Here is a 20631-nt window from a genome sequence, read left to right on the forward strand (position 1 = left end):
TTTACAGATTTGTGCTTTATGGAACATGTTTAATAATGTGGACCCATTACGAGCAAGGGGAGATTTTCAGTGGCATGATGATTCACAGTCAGGTTCAACATGACGAAGTAACCTTTCATGTATGATAAATTCAGTCCTGATTAGAGGACATGGTGTTGTATTCTCGGTGTATAGATTCGTAGCAGCAATAGCAGTTAGAATAGCATGTTAATTGTCAGCTTGTGGATACTCCACAACGTTTTACACTGCCTCATGTTCCTTCCTGAGTTTGGGGGTTATCTTGGAATCCAAATGTCCTATTCCTCCCTGTTTCCACGGTGACCCATCTGTTTATTTGCTGCAAATCTGTTACCTAGATGTTCTGCCGACTTAACTCCTCTGCAGCTAATCGTTCACAGTTGCACATGCAGGCATCTCTTCATTATGCCTTTTATTAGTGAAGGGGCGTGAACATATTGCTATAATAATAATTTGGAAGAAAGAGCGTTAAAGGGGATGTTTTTTTGTTTCAGAGCAGCGAGTGTTCTAAAAAGTAAAGAGTTTTTCTTCCTTTCTTGTCAACTCCAGGGTACCAATAGGTCAGACTCTGGGGGGATGGTCCAACACCCTGGGGCCAGATTTGGAAATAGACAAAGCCATATTGGATGGCTAAAGAACTTGCGTGACTGGTTCCATATGCTCTAATAGTAAGATTTAAAAGATTTTCGTATTTTACACGAAAGAACTTAATAATATGTATATAATCTTCTGGAAATATTTGTATTACCTGTCAAGTTTTCCTGATTCATTATTCTTTAGATACTTATGTATGCTAAGGAATAATGGTATAGATTCTAAGTATATGAGAGTCCTTTTGGCATTCCGTACCTCTGGTAAAAGATCAGGCTGCAGTAACAGAAGTCTTCAGCAACTTCTAATCTTCCCATAATTTACACTATTCAGGTATGTTATTCTGTGCGTTATGTCATGCTGTTTATTATTTTTTTTTGTCCCGCAAAGTCAGTTGTGTTATGTCCCTGGCAGTACTTCATTCAAAAAAAAAAAGCATTTTGTGTGACCAGCAGATATTTCAGAGTAAAGGATATGTCTAGGTTTTAATTTTTTACATTGTTGCAAATTGGGTTAAGTTAGATTTCTTTTGTTTACTTCCTTCGTATTTTTATTCATTTTATTTTTCAGAGATTCCCCATTTCGAATGCCAGAAAGTATATCCCTGCAGTCTCTATGAAGTCTTCAGATATATTAATTTCATCCTTAAGTGTCCTGTACACAAATTTTGGTAGTTTTATTTTGGTCAGTATGTTTAGTTATCAATCATCTATTTGTTGACGTAAGATAAATTATTATTTACAATGTATTGTATTCAGTCTTGTTTATTATTTGACTAATATGTACTTATATAGACTCCTTCCCATTGTCTTTTCCCTTTGGGATGTGTACTGACATACGTGTGTAGTATTTCCATGTTGCTTATACAGGATCTTTGTGTTAGATTTTGTCTGTTTTGTATTTTGTTGAAAACTGTTTGTAATTATGACAGCAGATATAATGGACTAAGTCTAAATAAATAATTGATATCTAGCGCAATGCAATATTGGACTGTAAAACTTGATGCTTTGCTGACGCTTTTAATTGTATTTCAGGAAATAACTTGAGCACTCATTAACGTCTTTTGTGGTTTTCCTGTGTTTGTGGTCATATGAAAACCACATAAATTTTGTTTAGCACTTCAGTGCCCACTTTCATGTGGTGCCTTTTAACTCCATTAAATTGTCACCTTATCAAGTGGACGACATGTTTTTTCCTCATGTGGGTTTGTTCATTGTGTAACAAACACTAACGCGCAATGATGTAACAAGCTCTGCGGGTAGGTGGGGGGGGGGGTTGATATCTTTTTGACCAACATGCTAAAATAAAAACTACAGTAACGATGACAAACGTGGACTAAACGTTTGTGCCTTTTCCTCCAGATCTTATACACACATTGTTCTGTCATGTGCTCCTACTGACTCATGTATACCACGTTCTACTGTTCATGGGACATTGTAATACCTTCCTTAAGATGACTGTTACTTTTACAGTTACTCTGCAGTCCTTTCCGTGGTGGCACTGACTGGCAGTCAAGACTTTGATCAGTTTTGCAGATCTGATACACGTCGGCAGGTTTGTTCAATTGTTGTCTGATGTCTGTGGTGGGTGATGCCATGTGGCACTTTGTCTTCCCAGAATTCAAGACAGTGCCAGGGACACTGGCTCCTTTCTGCCTTCCCCCGCTCCATCTGTACCCCCCTCCCATCACATACTGAAGGGTGTGAATAAGAGGCCATTGTACAGGAGGGGGGGTTCTTTAGAGTTGGAAGGGTTGCCCGGTATCTGCTATATAACAGTTTGCTTCATGTGAATTCCAGCTGGAGCATAAGACATTGGCCTCTGAAACAAGAAGTTGAGACAGCCGAGTGTGACCTATGGTACATATCTTTTCCAGACAGGCAGCCTTGTGTGTATTATTTATGTTGGTTGGGGATGGCATGATGTTGTACTGCATACAGACCCTTATTCTGTCTGTGGTATTTTGGTAGAGATTTGGGCAGTAATTGTCCAATTTCTCCCGTCTGTTCTAGTCCTGGTTAGTTTTAGAACGATGATCATTGTCTGAGCAGAGTGGCAAGTACTAGTGTCTATGACAAATGGAGCAGAGAGGGCCGGGGTAGACAATGAACACTAAGCGGGCATACAAGTGGAGTAATTGACAGATTGCGTTAACTTCATCAGTTCAGGAAGTCATTGATTTAGGTATAAACAGTTCACTTCAGTACATACCTTCACAATGTATGGGCAGCTGATAATTGTGGAATAATCCACTTTAATTGATCGCTATATGTTTATATGGATTACAATGTAAATGACCTATTTTTTAAAGATCCAGTGTTGATGCATAAACAATTTGTTAATGTAGATGTGGTGTTAATAAATGCAACCTTTCAGTTTTTCTAAAAGGATTTGCAGAGCAAATCTTGTTATTTAGGCCTTACATTTTGTATATGACTGTATTTGTCACAGTTTTCCCCTTGCTAGGCTTAGACTCTATGCCACTTTATTTAATGAATACAATTAAACTCTTAAGATTTTAATTGTTCGATGGTATGGCAGCAAGTGGGATATGAGAAATTACAACCAATTTTGCATTGGGGGAGGCTTCTTAACACCTGTTTAGGCCAGTTAAAGGCTTATTGATCTACAGCAGCCTCCCTGTGTCTGCAATAAACCATTTAAGTAAGAGGCTATTGCTTGATGTAGTTCATATATATGACTGTATCCACATTTCCGATTGTTACACAATAACTGGTTGGCTCAAACCATGACAAATATCAACTTAATTTTTTAAACATGTTCATTTTACAAATATTGGATGTATGTGTAGTATGAAGCCTTGCTTGACATTTGAAGTTTATACTGAAATTGTGTATCCTACTTCTTTTTATCCTTCCACTGCCTAATGACTATTGAGAAAAGTCCTCAACTTCGCAGTTATTTGTGACTTCAGAGATGGTTCTGTGCAGGTTAGTCATCTGGCATCTGATTGGACAAGCGACAGCACTTTAGCTGCGGTTTCCATCTATAGGACTTCCGCTTGGACTATCCGTTACCTGACAGCAAGTTCTGGACTATAGTGTTTATCAGGAGAAACAGCAAACTTTAATTACTGTTCTATTGAAGTCAAAGTACAGCTTCAAGCTGCTAGATTTGGAGGGTGGTCATGTCTAATGCGGTGTTGCATTCATTACACAACTACTGTTGCAGAAAATTTTAATCTCCCACTCCTCTCCACGGCAAACTGATCTTCCTACTAATACTCCTTTAGTAACTGTGTCTCCCTCAGAAAAGTACTACAAATCAGTGAAAGTTGGGCAATTATTATAAGTGGACAAGTGTTGTTAATGCAAGTAAAAGGTGAACAGTTGGTTCTGACAATTTCCTGGTGTGTTGTTACAGGGCATGTCGAAAGGACGTTTTTTTACAGTTTATGCCTCTGGGTAACAGAATGTTGTTTCCCTCCCTGGTATCTCTGCATGTTAATGTTGTTCAGACATGTCATTCTAGAAATCGTGCCAAAGAGGAAAACACTGCACTTATTGTATTGTCCTCACATCAACACCTTGGCAGCAGCCTATTTGTTTATCGGAAGGTAGTAAGTGGTGGAGGCACCATTTGGGCAAACATATTTTATTTTTCCAGACATTGCTTTTTACTCATGCATTAGCCAGCCCGATCATTGCTGCACCTTGTTTCCCACAGCAAATGGACTGTGGGCAGGATACTTTTTACCCATTTAGGTTCCCCAGACTCCATCGGAAGTGCCCGTACCGGAGCTCAATATTCTGCAAAAAGCACTTAACGGGTTAATCCAGGAAAGATGTCTGTGCTAATTACATTTGCAGTGATTATGCTTCTTTACTAAGATCCATTGTCGGAATCCGTTATCTGCAGACATTGTGGAGTCCCTGTGAGCCAGAAGAGGGAGTGCCCCCACCGTACCCAGGGACCAAATGATGTGTTCACCCAAAAAGCAGTACTGAATAGTGGGTCGTGACCCCTGAGATGGGAGAGGTGACCCCAGCAATAGACTAAGGTTATTGTCTGCCTAAGGTTTGTGCACCTTGGAAACAAAGGTTTGGGCTGTCGCCCAAGAGGCGATATTGGTTACCCAACGATAGGCGAATTGAGGTTCAACAAAGTACGGTGAAAATCCGTACACCGTACTACAGGCTATACAGATTCTTGGTCTCAGTCCCATGGAGAATAGTGGGTCTTGGCTGGAGCAAAAAGATGTCCTAGAAGAAGGTGAAGAGGTGACACAACAAGAAAAAATGATGTGAATAATTATATATTCTCTGTACAGAGTTGTGTAATTTGATTGACCCTATATAAATAAACAATAATCATAAGTCCTGGATGGAGGATCCCTGATATGCCTTTAGTGTCCGACACAGCCGTCTACACTTGCTGAGCTACCATATCCTTGGGTGTTCTTTCTATCTGCCTAGGAAATGATCAGTGACAGAGTAAGGGGCAAGGAGTAGGAGACGAGAAGTCTGCTCGGAATCTCCAAACCAGGCTTAGTGGGAAAAGACAATGCAGTAGGTCTGCTCGAAGGTGATCCGCTTGTCCAGGAGACTTCCCACCATGTTCCTGACAGCCATAACCAGCAGGAATATTCTTCAAGGGAGAGGTCAACAGAAGAAAGGTTGAATCTTCATCCCCTTCCACAGGAATCCTGACAGACATCTGCTGCCAAAATGTTGGTGGCTGAAATGGCAGAGAAACTGCCAATGCATCAAGAAGATATGTACCGGGATATGAACATCAAAGAGCTGGTCGCCGAATACAAACTACTGGTTGTCTCCTGTGAGATCCTACGATGCATCACCCAGGACCAGAAAAACCCGAACAATGAATTCAGCAGATATCTCATGTGGATCCTTCTCCCACGTTCTAGGTTAAGCCTCCCGGAGCAGTTAGATTGCTTAAGTGAATCCTTTTGAAGTGCTCAGGAAGAAGCAGGAGGATGGGAGGGTGGGGGGGCAATTCGATATCCACTTTTCAGCTGAGTGGATATCACGGGGGACCGTCTGCAGCAGCTCATAAAGATGATGAAGTAGACACCAAGCCTGCAGAGGAGAATGGCGTGGAGAGGATTTTGCTGCCAGGCATCACTGTCATGATAACCGATAGCGCTGCTGCTGCTACAAAGCTGGCTCCCCAGCTATCTCTTCTGGGGTAGGCCAATGGTGAGGCAAGCAGACACAGCCACACTAGTTCATGAAGAAGGCCCCGAGTGCCATTTTTGGAGGGCGCAGAGCCAGTGTGGTGTGAACTGCCCTGGAAGCAGATACTGTAACTTCCTGCCAAGCAACCTGTTCCCATGTAGTGTATAAGAATTATCCCTGATCTGGCTCTTAGCATTGCCACAGATGTAATAGAGCCATCGTAAATGGAAGATACCCCCACTATGAGCTGCTAGAGGTGGCTTCAGATAAGGTCCTGCTGGCTTTCCTGGGGCCTTACCCTTTTCCAGCATTTAAGGAAGGATGTGTTGGGCCTCAATGAGGAAGCCTGTTAAGGAGTCCCAAATATTGCCAGCACCTCACCTGGAGAGTCAGCCACAGGACACATTGGCTGATTAGAACTGGGCAGTCGCCATGGGCTCCCTTGTTCTACCTTTTCCTGCCACTTGGCAGCTTTCAGTTGTGTTTCAGACCCAGAAGTCCCCAGTCTATGGGCCTGACTAGGGTAAACTATCTGGAGTAAGTCTGAGCCACTGAGGGGAAAAGGTCTAAAAAGTAGAGTTAACATAGCTACATAAAGGAGAGAGGCATATTTAAGCTTTATTTGAACAAGCCTAATACCCATTTTGACTATGGGAGCAACCGGGGAACACAAAGGGCTAGAGCAAGTTTAGCCAAATAGCAAATTTTAAACAGAAATGTGGTGCTTCCTAGCCAGAGTCCCTACAATTTAGCTGAACTCTCTCCTATAAGTATTGCTCTGGGTCTTCTGTCTGGTTTGGCAACCTGAGAGATTGATTAAACAGCACTGGGAGACATGGGAGAGATCATCAGAGATCCTCTGCTCTGTGCAATCAATGGCTTAGTTTCTAACAAACAAAGGGGCACATTTATCAATATTCACATAAAGTGAAAAGTAGTTTTCAATCCTTATCGCAATGATAAGGATTGAACTACTTCTCACATTTATGTACAGCCCTGCACAGAAACAGCAGTTCCGAAAAACTGCTGTTTCAGAGATAAAAAAAATCATACTTGCCCCCCTCTTCGGAAGCGCTGTCTTCGGGTCTTCTCTTCACTCTTCAATTGCGCATGTCCAGTTCCAAGAACTGGACATGCGCACACAGATCCCCTCTCTGTCTCTGCAACGATAGTTGCAGAGAGAGAGCGCTGAGTGACAGGGAGGGATCATGTGATCCCTCCACACATGCGCTGTCCAGCTCTGTTCTCCGGAGCAGAGCTGACAGCATTAGATTTCTTCAATTCGGATGATGTAAGCTGGCGTACATTAACATGACAAGTTCCCGAAAAAAATGTTTTTTCGGGACTTGTTAGATTGCAGGCAGGAGCAGTGACCATTCTGTTGAATGGTGACTGCTCCCAAAAACGAAGAGGAATGCAAAGCAGCAGATATCCATGATATCTGCTGCGATGCCCCCTTAATAAATTTGCGGAGGACACTGTGGGACCTTAATGACCCGTTAAAAGCACTATCGTGCTTTATTAAATATGCCCCAAAGCACCTTTACCCTTTTGTGGATGTTGGGAGAGTATTCTGTGCAGCAGTGTCAAGGGTGAGTTCTCCAGAACTACTGTTTTATAGTGTTCTGTGCAGTAATGTTCAGTCTTACCATGCATTTTTACATATGAGAGATTAGATAAACTTTAATTTAGTTTTGTAATAATTAATGTGGAGTTAAGAGAGAACTTTGGTGAGATAGTTAGCTTGGGATTTCTGGCTGTGGACTTGTGTGCATGTTTCCAGGTTTGTTAGAGATGTTTTGGTTCTGAAATATTTGTATGAGTTTGTCATACAAACCTTGTTGTGATTGTGTCATTATTCTTTCCCCGGATGTCACATGTTTCTTCTTGCCTCATCCTCTAACCTTTTCACTGACACAGCTTGTTACAGGGAAATTCTTATAGGAGTGATGATATATTATATAGAAATGGGGCCATAGGGGACTATTCCAACCATGGCTCCTCCCACAGTCTAAAAACCTACTGACCCTAGTCCCCACTGGGGCAGGGTCTGATGTGATTAATTAAATATCCATTGTAAGGTGCTGCATAAAGTGTTGAATAAGTGTAAGAAAAAAAATTATATTGAAATCCTTTTTTTTTAATGTCCTGTGAGTGCTTCCTCCCTACCTTTTTAAGTCTACTTAATACTTCTTTTATGGTATGCACCAACACATTCTCATCGTGCACAGGAATCCTTTACACATGTACTGATGTATGCAGCACAAACTTGGGATCAGAGTCTCACATGTGAAATGCAATTTATATTGCTTTGTTCACCTCATATAACTATACCACTTTTACAATTCACAAGGTATAAAAACACTCACGTCATAGCTTCTAAATACACAAACAGAAACCATACAGTAATCAAGGCAACAAAACAGGGGAGCTAGCCTACTTCTCATAGTGTACTGCAGAGACAAAAAATAAACCATGTCTCTTGCTGCATACCATGGAAAATCAAGATCTACACACACTACATGGCCAAAAGTATGTGGACACGCCTTCTTTAAAGCTCCAACATACAATGACATTCTAGAGAATTGTGTGTGCTTCCAACTATTTGGCAACAGTTTTGGGAGAAGCCCTTTTCCTGATTCCCGAGTTTGTTGTGTAAGAACTTGACTGACCTGCACAGAGCCCAGACCTCAACTCCATCAAAAACATTTGGCACGGATTTTAACGCAGGCTGCGAGCCAGGCCTTTTCAACCCAACATCCGTGCCCAACCTCATGATAAAAAATCTAGTGGAAAGCCTTCCCAGAGAAGGGTGGAGGCTGTTTTTGGAATGAGATGTTCAATATGCACATATCCATGTGCTGTTTAGTTGTCACGAACACTTAGTACCCTGAAATTAATGCTTTTGCTACATTTGTTGGGGGGGTACCAAGTATTCATTAATTTGTCTCCTTCCATTACTTGCAACCAGCACATTTTCAGGGCATGAACTTAACACCCCCCCCCCCCCCCCCCATACTTTCGGTTCTCTCTCATATGATCAATGTCAGTTCTAGAACCTTGGAACTCTCACTCTTCTAGTATCAGTCCATTGTTAGCCTGATGCTCTATTGACCTGTAAACTCCATATTTGTAGTGAAATAGCAGGAATGGAAAATACCTACTTTTCATTTCTTACCAGTTTACAATATCATTCTTAAATATCTAACGGGCATTTTGTTAGATAAATACAGTTACTTTACCTCCCTTGTCCTTTCTTAGTCTGTAAGAGAAACAGACATATTACATTGCAACTTCTGGTTGCCTCTGAAAGATTACGTGAGAATACCTAGGATAACTCAAATATTTTGTACAATGAGGAAGATGAGAGAACTGTTCACATGACAACTCGCTAACCTCTAAATTCATTCTCCAGTCTAAAGCAGAGGAGGGGGAAGTGTGAGGAACATAAATATAGCAGGGTACATTTGGGCAGCATGGTGGCTTAGTGGTTAGCACTTCTGCCTCACAGCACTGGGGTCATGAGTTTAATTCCCAACCATGGCCTTATCTGTGTGGAGCTTGTATGTTGTCCCTATTTTTGCGTGGGTTTCCTCTGGGAGCTCCGGTTTCCTCCCACACTCCAAAAACATTCTGGTAGGTTAATCGGCTTCTGCCAAAATTAACACTAGTGTGTTTCTGTCTGTCTGTTAAGGAGATGTAGATTGAAAGCTCCGATGACGCATATTCTCTGTACAGAACTGCGTAACTGCTGTGGCTCTGTTAATAAATAGCGATGGTTTGAGGTAATTATTTGTTTAAATTGCATTTATTTATTATATACTAGCTTTTCTCATTGACTTGATGTTAAAATTGGCAGCGAAGAAGCAACATGGGCAACATTGCTGTAAATACTGGGATATAATGTCATGTGGAGTACCACAGGTTGTCTATCCAGACTTGGCAGTTCAATTGCACTTTATATTTCTCTTCTGGTGCCCAGTGTTGTCATTTAATATTCTAGTTATATACGTACTTGCTTTCCTCAAACAACATTTCTGTTTATCTCTATAGTGTGCAACGTATGTTTGTCTTCACTGCTGAGACCATTGTTATGTGTCTGTGTTGTCTGTGGGTCTGGTAGGGTGAGACAGTATCCCGGTATTCCATGTATGTATGATGTAGTCATCCCCCCACTGACCTTCCATTAAACAGCAGTGAACAGTCCCACACTCCCTTAACCCTTTCTATTTAATGCTACTTCCGAGAACCAGTTTAGTGTCTAACAAATGGTTTTACTCTTTCTTTGCCTAGTGTGTGGCTGATGGACCGGGCCCGAACTCTGGGGCAGAATTGGAAATAGCTGACTTCTATTGTACCACAAGCCCTCTGGTCAAGAGCTGGATGATCCCTGGCAAATTAGACCTGCAGGTACTTTCTCAGGCTCCATTTTCCATCCTTTATAAGCAGCTTCGTATCCGTTACATTGCAGGACAGCTGTTCAACCAAGACCTGCTGTGTATGACTTATGGTCTGCCTTCTCCGACTGCAAGACTGTAGTTAGTAGTCTGCTGTCGCCATCTTTGTATAGTCCAGAAAATGACATTTCATAATTCTGTGCTGTTAAAGAAATTATTATTAACATTGCTTTAATGAATAGCTTTTTATTTTTGCCATGTAAAATAAATTGTGATGGGTTTGTGCTGAGGTCGCCTAACTGTGGTAGTTGAGGCAATTACCAAAGAGCACAGTGGTAAACACTGAGGAAATGGAGTCAGAGTTGGTGGTTACTGCAACACAGTCTGTTACGCTGCAGCTCTGACCTGTGGTTCTCCTTATCACTTGGTTTCCTGTTTGTTTCTTCCTCCTGTCTTACTACTATTGTCTATCTTATGCTCACTAAATATTTTTTCATATACCTTCCTTATCATTTATACTGTTTATCTCTTGTAAGTGCAAACTCAAAAAGAAGGATGTAACTTCCATTTAATTTAACCTGAATGTTCTCTGCTACAGTCAGTTGACAAGTGTTTGTTGGAGTATTTTTTTTGCCTGTATTCTCATGGGTATTGGCGCAGCTTACAGGATGGCTTCACACAGACAAAGGCTGAACTTGTGTTTTTGTTTGTAATGTAATTGATTGAAGCATTTGCGTTTGACCCAACAAGCATCTTTCCTATGCTCTGCTAATTTTGCCTCTGTCAATTGTAGATTAGTTTGTATATGTGTACACAGTGCATGCCTTCCAGCCTCCATGTCCTCACACTCACTTGCACACCTTGTATATTTACATTTTGAAAGTCCTTCGGTCATCCATGGAGTGGAGGCAGCCATTTTGTACAGGTGCTAAAATTCAGAGAATGCAGAATGCCCGTTCCCTAAAAGCTATTGACTTCACTGAAGCTGAGCCAATGTGCATGGAAAGAACCTCGGCAATGATAGTCTGCATTCTCGTGAAGATAGGTTTACCTTACAAGATGTCTGCTTCCTCTGTGTGATCTGACGTGATTGGGAGTTGTCATATCACATGGTCTGCTAAGGTAAAATTTGAATCCACTGGAAGTGTGCCCCCACTGGCAAGTCATAATGGCAATTGGTAGAATACTTGCCTAGGTTTATAAAACAAATAGTAGTTTTATTATATATATTCCATAATACGTTCTATTAGTAGGTACAACCCGACCTCTCCAGTCAGCCAATGACTGTCACCTTTGATAACCACATCTCACTCCCGCATCCAAGATTTCTCCTGTGCTGCCTTCCACTACTGGGACAGTCTCCCTCGTTCTAGCAGACTATCCCCCAGCCTGTATCGCTTTAACGGCCATTGAAAACTCGCCTTTTTATGAAAGCTTGCCAGTCCTTCGCTTAACTGTTTCACCATGTAGTATACATCACCCTCCATTTCTCCTACTCTTCCTTCTTGCCCTCAGATCCCCTTACATTGGCTCACCCCCATGTGTCATCCGTTTGTCTGCCCCTTTCCCTTTAGATTGTAAGCTCTAGTGAGCAGGGCCCTCTTCCCTCCTGTTCTCATTACCTATAACTACACTGTGCACCTCCTCCTTGGGCTCTCCGCCCATTGACTCCAGTCCTCCATTGCACATCTTTCAGTGGCTCTAAACCTGTTGGTTACGCCCATGCTTATGGGCACAGGTTTCAGCTTGCGCTAAATATACTGCTTGCACCCTATTACCCATCCAGGCTATCAGTAACTGTGTTGAGATTTATAGTGTTATTCGTTTACTGTATTTTACCATTCCATCATCATCATCACCATTTATATAGCGCCACTAATTCCGCAGCGCTGTACAAAGAATTCATTCACATCAGTCCCTGCCCCATTGGAGCTTACAGTCTAAATTCCCTAACACACACACACACACACACAGACAGACACAGACTAGGGTCAATTTGTTAGCAGCCAATTAACCTACCAGTATGTTTTTTGGAGTGTGGGAGGAAACCGGAGCATCCGGAGGAAACCCACGCAAACATGGGGAAAACATACAAACTCCTCACAGAACCTATGTGGCTCCCTATAAATAAGTTACACGTATTAATAATAATGATGATGATAATTCAGTTCATCTATCTTTGTACTTTCACCACTTTCTACATAAATAAATCTGTCAAATGACCTGTAAATGGAAGTTCAGTGTATTCCAAAAGTGCATTTTGTAATTGCAGTTTTACAGCCACTGTTTGACGTTAATATCTATCAAAGGCTGTTTATTATGGATCCTAGTAAAATACACAGAACAATGATGCTGTCTTCAAGATAGCTGTGTGTGGTCAACACTGATATGGACTCCTTTAGCGTCTAAAAATGTAAACCGAGAACAGATAATGGCTGTTAAGCTGGCCAAATGTTTTATTATAGCTGAAGATAAGATTTAATTGCACCGATATCAGAGCGCTTGTGCAGCCTCGGCACAAATGCGATGCTTGCTAATATTCTGATCTAAATCAGTTGCCTCATTATTTGGCATGCGGGTAAATGGTGTCAGAAGGGAACGTGTTCAGTCATGATCAGGCTGTGCTAACAGACCCCTGGTATAGAAACAGAAGGGGGAAACCTGCGCTTCCAAGTGAAAGGTTGTAAGCAGCCAAGGGGAAAAGAGAATTTGGAGAAAAGGTCCCAATTTCCTATTTTCTAGATAAAGATTTATTTCCGGCGCAATAAAGGGATTGTGGTACCCTTAAGTGTGTGGTAGGTAACAGTTTTAATGTTATTTGCAAATAACAAAACAATCATATATACATATATCACAAAAGTAACAAAAAAGAGTGATCAATCTATGATGGATCAAATGCCAAGATAAAATATCAATATAGCAAAAGTCAATGCGTACATATTGCGCATAGGTTGTCCCTCTCCGCACTTGTGACAACCTTTGCTCAATATGTGCCCATTGACTTTTGCTCACAATTCCCTGCTCAGCCATTTACAAATGGTAAACAGACGTAACTCCCATAGCCAACTAGTTGTTACAACAACAGGGAAGAGTTGTTATGAGCAGGGAGCTGGTTCTATTTGTGTGGTATGTGAACCATATTGTATTCCCATAACACACAGATATTGCACTTTCCTCGTGATGCATAGAAACAGATACTGCTCACGATGGGACATTTAAAATGAGCTAAAAATGATCATTGTAATATTTGTTAGAAACTGAACCACTTATCCACAAGTTCTCAGACAATCAAGGACCCTTTAGTAATCTTTTGGTTGCAAATTTTCATGAAATGTGGCTTATACATTGCCACGAACTCCAAAAACCCACTAATGTAGTACAGCGTGGACTCTTATAAATGCAGGCACCAGGCATGTTAATACACTCCAAAGACCACTGTTGTTTTGGAAGGTAAGAAGCAACGAGAGGATTCACAAAGAGACATTTGGGAGGGGTAAATACTGCTGCACATACAGTGCAGTATTGTCAGTATATCTCACCCTCCTTTTTTTTCTTTTTTTTAATGTTCATTTGGTGACTCACACAGGCTATTGTACATGTTCTGCTTTTCTGTGTGGTTGTTGTGGCCTGAACAACACTGACTGGTGTTAGGATGGGCTGAGAGGGCTTTTGTCTCAAGACAATGCACCCTTGGACTCAGTCTGCATGTTGATTAGTTCTAAGTTGTTTTGCTGTCAATGATCTTATTATTATTATTTTTTTCTTTTTAATTGCATCTTACTCAGGCTGACCACGTGTCAGTGTCTTCTGTCATTTGTGAACATGACTGAGGAAATATGCAGTTGTGGTTTTTTTTTTTTGTTTTTTGTTTTTTTCCTCCTGTTTTGTAGCCCTAAAATTAGAACACATTTCCTAAACCTCATGTTGACACCCAATGTATGTAGGTACGAACACCACAATTTATGCTGAATATCACACCTAACAATGCCAGAGAATGTTATGTAGCACGCCATGGGCGTATGGCAGCTATTTCAGACAAAATGTATGCTTTTCAGTTACCTGTGGTCATTGTAAAAATAAAGATTGCTACATGCTGAAATGTTTAAAGTTAACATTTGATACCTGAACCTTAAAGTGTATCCATTGGCTGTTCACGGAGAAGGAAGCCATTGTGTGAGCTGAACTATTTATGACAACGCAGTCACTAGGAATAATTAACATCAATGAGGCGTGAAACATTTAAAAGCAAAGTAAAGTCTACCCTACACGTGTAATTTTAATCTCCCGTCAGTCGCACACAATCACTTCTTAAAATGACATGCAGTTTGCTGCCTGGCTCAGCGACAGTATTAAGGGTGACTTCACAAGATTTTAATTTGTGGTCACTGGTAACCAATCATGGGCCTGATATGCCTCTTGCATGCTGTGTACTCAGTGGATTTTTGTATAGGAAAATACAAATAGATGATCACTAATTTGCATAGTTGCATCCTCTTTCATTTCGCTATATACAGACCATTGAAAACTTCCGTTGAACGTGATATCCATTGCCTCATTTATTTATTTTTTTATTAACCAAAAATGAAAGGGAACATTGCTTGGACACTAATATATATCTGAACCTGTGCCAAAATAAATTACTTTTATTATAAGCCATTAAATCTGTATGTTCTTTTCCATTGTTGAGAGAAGGCCTATTTAAATAATTAGTAACACCTTTGGATCTTTTACAATGTGTCAGTCAGGATCTACTACACCTGCGAGGTCCGGATATGAGAAACATTGCCTTAAGAGGTTCTGTATTGTGCTTCACTATAGAAGGGCAGGAGGTTAAGTCAATGCTTAGATTAGTGGATTCGCGCACACAGGCATGACCAGTGGTGTTCCAGCAAGCATAAATGACATTTTATACTTTTGCCATGTAAAATTTTGCCCTATATTCAAACCCTGTTATCCATTATCTTAAAAGCTTTTTCAGTGTGGCTGTGGTGAAGGGGACAAGGAATACTCGATAAGAATTTTTTGTAAAAAAGACGCAATAAAAACGTCGCCATAAAACGAATGCATTGCATATGTGTGAGAATCTCAATGTTTGGGGTTTGTCCTTTGACTAAACCATTATATTCTGAAGTTTTATATTGCAAAACTGAGGACTTTCCTGTTTGCAAAGTACAAGATAAGCATCTGTGCTTTTTTCAGTAGAAAATTTCAAGTGTTGAAACTTGAAACCATGTTGTCAGAATTATTATTTTTTTTATTATTTTCTTAAATATCCAGTGCTGAAATATATTTAAGAATATATCAAACACATGAGATTGGTTAATATTTAAACAACCCCTCCTTAAATAAAAATGCCTCACTCCTCCATTTAGCATATATGGTGCTCATAAACTTCCTTTGCTTAAAGCAGAGAGCTGGTTCTCACAGTACTGGAGGGCTCTTTCGTTCCAGACTTCAATCGCACTCTTTCAGGAGAGCTCCATAGTGCGCAATTGGTGAGCAATGGATCACTAGTAGTGTTTGCATTTAAATGCGCAGACTACAGTGCAATCCGGCTCACGAATTCCAGTAATTGAGGGTTCTCAGAGGGATCTATTGACTAAGGGCAGTTATATTATATATCCAAAAGAGAAGCCCCTTTAAATACTGGAATAACCTCAGTAAGAGACTTATTTTTTTAACTCTCCCAAAGCCATTGCCTTCTCTCCAATCTCCCTTACCTCCAACAACATCACAATTGCCTCAGTCTCCCAAGCCTGCTGCCTTGGGGTCACCCTTGACTCTATTCCTCACATTCAATCTCTCTCCAAGACCTGTCGTCCCCATCATCAGAGTATCACTAGAATTGACCTTTTTGAAACCAAACCCCTTATTCATTCACATACTGTAATCTCCCGTCTCAACTACTGCAACCTTATTCTGTCTGGTGTTCTCCTTAGCCATCTTTCGTTTTAGCCACCCTAAATGACATTGCATGACTAATCTACATTATTCGCCGACTCCTACAAAACCCTCAACATATACCCTTTCAGACATTTCAAACCTTATCTCAAACTACTTTCTCTCACATTGTTAAATCCATCTGAGATGGACTCCTCTCCTGCCCTCTGCTAAACCACCTTTAACTGCCGCCAACCAGACTTCTCCCATTCCGCTACCATGCCAGATCACTCACCCAGCGTCTCCAAATCTTTGAACGCCCTCTGAAAACCCATCTGTTTGTTAGAGCTTACCTTACTCCCACCAATACTACTCACATTGGCACACCATCACTACTGTCCCAAACGCCATTGTGAGTCACACTCGCTCCTCTTGTTTCACCTTGCCCTTTGATTAGACATAAGCTCTGACAAGCAGAGATTTTGTTATTTCTCGTCTATATACTTATTCGTTTTCTATGAATAAGGCTAAACTCCTACACATTAGAAAATGAAAGAAATGTCATGTGACTCTGAAAGCACTTTGCTTTGAAGTTGGTGGAAAGGAATCCTGTGTCTGCTAGCAATGAATTCTATCCTTGCTTGTCTCCTGCCATTCACCCTCTATTCCCCTCTCTCTCTCTCTCTGTCTCTCTTGGGTTGCATCAGAAGTTATCCCTGGGAGGTATGCATACATCATCGAGAGTCTGCAGAGACGGTGCATAGCTACACTACGTTTTGTGTGCACTAATTGCTGCTGCTTTGTTTCCCACGTTATCCATAATTTTTTTTTTTTTTATTATTTTTTTCCTTTACCCCTTCCTTTCAATGAAAATATTGTTCTTCAAACTTGCGGCTGCTAACACTATTATTTAACTCCACACCTTCTCTTCAGTTCACTGGTTCCTTTATTGAACATTTTGTATCTGTCATCTGCTCTTCCTCTGGAAATTATGTATTGTGCGTGCAGAAACCAGGAGTAAAGGTTCAGCGTTTTATACATCTGATGCATTCATTGTTCTCCCTTGTTTACATTAAGTAGAAACTATTACCCTGTGTGGTTTCATAAAAATATAGACATTCTTCTTAGATTAATGATCATGTTGTAGAGCTTTGCGTTTTATTTTTTTACTCAGTGTTATTTTTTAGATTTCAGAAATAATGATAATATGTATAAATTCCTGTAAATATCTTTTAATGTCGGCTTCTGTGTTCATTAGGAGCGCCCCTTTAGTAATAATCCATACTGTAAATTATTGCATATTTTAGAAGCCACCTCTGATTTCTGTGAGCTGTATAAAAGACCTTGGCCTGCGGCCTCGTTCTTTTATATGGTCACAGAACCCCTCAGTGATTTTTGATATCCATAATTCATACCTCCCAGCAGCCCCAATTTAGGCCGGGCAGTCGCAATTTGAAGTCTCTTTCCTGCTATCAGAATCTGGACCGCTTTGTCCCAATCGGTGGTAAAGTCGGTACATATTGTCTGATCACTGCTCTGCATGGCACGGGAGACACCATAGCATTCAGGTATCGCTCTTCTAAATCAAAGAGTGATCAGTGAGTCATCATACAGTTTTTGAAAACATTTAAAAAAATATTTTGATTTGATTTTAGAGTATATCAATATAGCTTTCCCAGGGGTTTTTTTCCACTTCCTCTTGATTCTTTATCACCTTTGACAAAGGTTCTAACCATGGTCCACACTGCAGTTAGAGGAAGGTAGTTCACCAGACACTAGTTAGCAAACCTTCAGGTATGGGTCCAGAATCTTCTGACTGGTGGGCAGTCCCAAAAACAGTAAGAATGTCAAGTGTTCTCTGGTATTTTTATCCAGAAATTAGCCCCGCTTTTGATCTCTGCATCATTCCAAAGGGTAAAGGAGTAGAATGCAATGCTATTTCCCCAACATGGGGAGGTGTATGGATTGATAATGGTTTAATTCATGTCTGTCTTATGTTCCACACTCTCCTTGTGGACACCAAAAGGAGATTATCAAGGATTCTCTTGGGCATTTCTTGGTCGTGCAAAGGTAGGAACGAAGCTAGGTCCACTTCAGGTGAAGTTTTGTTTCCCTTGGATCAATCTCTTAGATACCGTAATTGTGCTGCTTAGTTATATAATGCCACATTGAGGATGTTCATTCCTCCATTTGTTCCATATTGCTGAAGCTTAATGAGTCATATCCTTGATTTTTCTTTCCCGGATGAAATTGCAACATATTGTGATTGTCTGAAATATCTTTGCATGTTAATAACACCGGTAAAGTTTGGATGGCATAGAGAAGTAAAGAGAGTGAAATAATTTTAAATAGGCTTGTTGTCCCCATATAGAAGTGGGGGTGACCACAACCTGCTACCTCTCTGACCAGGTTTTTTTGATAGCGGATAGCTTTTGTTAGGTTTAGTTGGTGAAGGCAAACAGGTTTTTTTGTTGGGAGCTGTATGCCTAAATATAGAATGGGCTAATATTGATCATTATATCTCTACCTCACGTGCATATTCATTATCCCTCTTTCAGTAATAGATGTATTAATTTGTCAAAGTTGACTGTAAACCCTGAGACTATTCCGAATGCTTTGATCCTTGTCACTAGGGGGCGTAGTGACTCCTTAGAGGTGGACAGGAACATTAATTTACTGCTGGACCCGGAAGCAGGATATTGGCTGTTGCATGCTACTGCTAGGTCAATGACCTACAACTGTACCTAGATCCTTCTCCCAATAGTGTTTCACCCATTGAGTAATGCATATTTGTATTCACCCAAAGGCCTAGTCTTACATTTATCCACCGTGGACATCATCTGCCATGATGCTGCCCAATCTCCCAGTTTTCTAGGTCTCCTTTTCATAAGACATCTTGCATGGACTCTATTGCACTATATATATATATATATATATATATATATATATATATATATATATATATATATATATATATATATAAAAATTTAGTGGTATTCGTAAATAAAGTACTATTCATACCATATTCTACATCCTATGTAATTTGTTTATAGTAGTATTGGATTAAAAGGCGCTAATCACATAAGCAGTGCCTCTATATAATGTGACTATCATCATCAGCTACTTATATAGCGCTACTAATTCCACAGAGAACTCGCTCACATCAGATCCTGCCCCATTGGAGCTTACAGTCTAAATTCACACACACACACACACACACACACGGACTAGGGTCAATTTAATAGCAGCCAATTAACCTACTAATATGTTTTTGGAATGTGGGAGGAAACTGGAGCACCCGGAGGAAACCCACGCAAACACGAAGAGAACATACAAACTCCACACAGCTAAGGCCATGGTCGGGAATCAAACTCATGACCCCAGTGCTGTGAGACTATAAATGGTGGTACCGATTTTAAAGACAGGATTACTTTTACTGAAAAGTGTATTGATGTGGCCTGTATGCATGTGTTTGTCACAGCCTAAAAACACAACATTGAGGTGTTCATGAAATAGTGTCTCCCAGCCAGGGGGTTAAGCTTCCAGCTGAAATGGTGACTTTCTCGTCCCTTACACAAGCTAATATAACTGTTTCTATATGGGTATGTTATATTAAAGGCAAATGTAGCCAATAACAGCTATCCCATCTACCAAAAAGCTAGAAACTAATTTAATTTGACTTTTGCAATAAATAAGTTTAATATTTCCAAAGCTCATTTTGCTGCCCCCAAAAACTACTGTCTCAGATAGTTTGTGCATCCTAATTTGCTAATAGGTTCCATCCTACCTCTGTCTTCAGCATAGATTAAAACATTGTGTTTCAGGAATGTTTAATGGCCATGGCACATCATATTTTTTTTTGCAAAGCAGTACAGTAAATGTAAAGCAGGGGTGGGCAAACCTGTCCTCAAGGGCCATATCCAGTTCATGTTTTTAGGATTTCTGTCTGTAGAAACAGGTGGGATAATTACTGACCCAGCCAAATAGATTAACTCAGCTGTACATGATTAAAGAAATCCTAAAAACATGAACTGGATATGGCCCTTGAGGACAGGTTTGCCCACCCCTGAGTAATGCATGTGGAGATTGTTATATTGAAACTGGAGCTAGATCATGTGATTTGAGGATTAGGGTGAATTGGAAGCTGGGGTCTTAGGTAGTCCTAATCTTGTGACATTTTCAGATTCGTTTCCTCTTTGTTGGCGTCACTGTTTATAGAACCACTCGGTCTAAAGTTTAACGTGACCTAATCTGAAGAGGCATTTTGCAAAATTGACAATAGGAGATTGATTTTCGCCAGCAGGCAACAACAACATTATAAGCAAGCTTTCTAGAAAAAGAATATTTGTGTAATGTCATTGGAAACTAGGCGGAAAAGACCTTGGTGATGCCAGCATGTGTGACAAGGATCAACACTGGAGCACATTTCTATTAAGTCTGTATTATAATAAACACGCAAATTACCTTGTAATTCCATAGTTTGGTCATTGTCAGTGTTCATTTTTAATAATGACATTTGGTCATTTTTAATAAGTGAACAACAATTTATATTTGGTGTTTAGAAGTCCATTGCGAGAAAACCAACT

At 40.4% G+C, this 20631-nt stretch overlaps 1 protein-coding gene across 2 annotated transcripts in view; it reads left to right on the plus strand.

Moving 5' to 3' along the window:
* RHBDF2 (rhomboid 5 homolog 2) overlaps nucleotides 1-20631 on the plus strand; it is a 49370-nt gene that overhangs the window by 1945 nt on the left and 26794 nt on the right. For both annotated transcript variants that reach the window (XM_075177764.1, XM_075177765.1), the window contains exon 2: nucleotides 10062-10178. The gene's annotated coding sequence lies outside the window, so the exon portion shown is untranslated. The remainder of the gene's footprint in view (nucleotides 1-10061; nucleotides 10179-20631) is intronic.

The sequence above is a fragment of the Mixophyes fleayi genome, chromosome 6, assembly GCF_038048845.1.
Source record: "Mixophyes fleayi isolate aMixFle1 chromosome 6, aMixFle1.hap1, whole genome shotgun sequence".
In the NCBI taxonomy this organism is placed as follows: Eukaryota; Metazoa; Chordata; class Amphibia; order Anura; family Limnodynastidae; genus Mixophyes; species Mixophyes fleayi.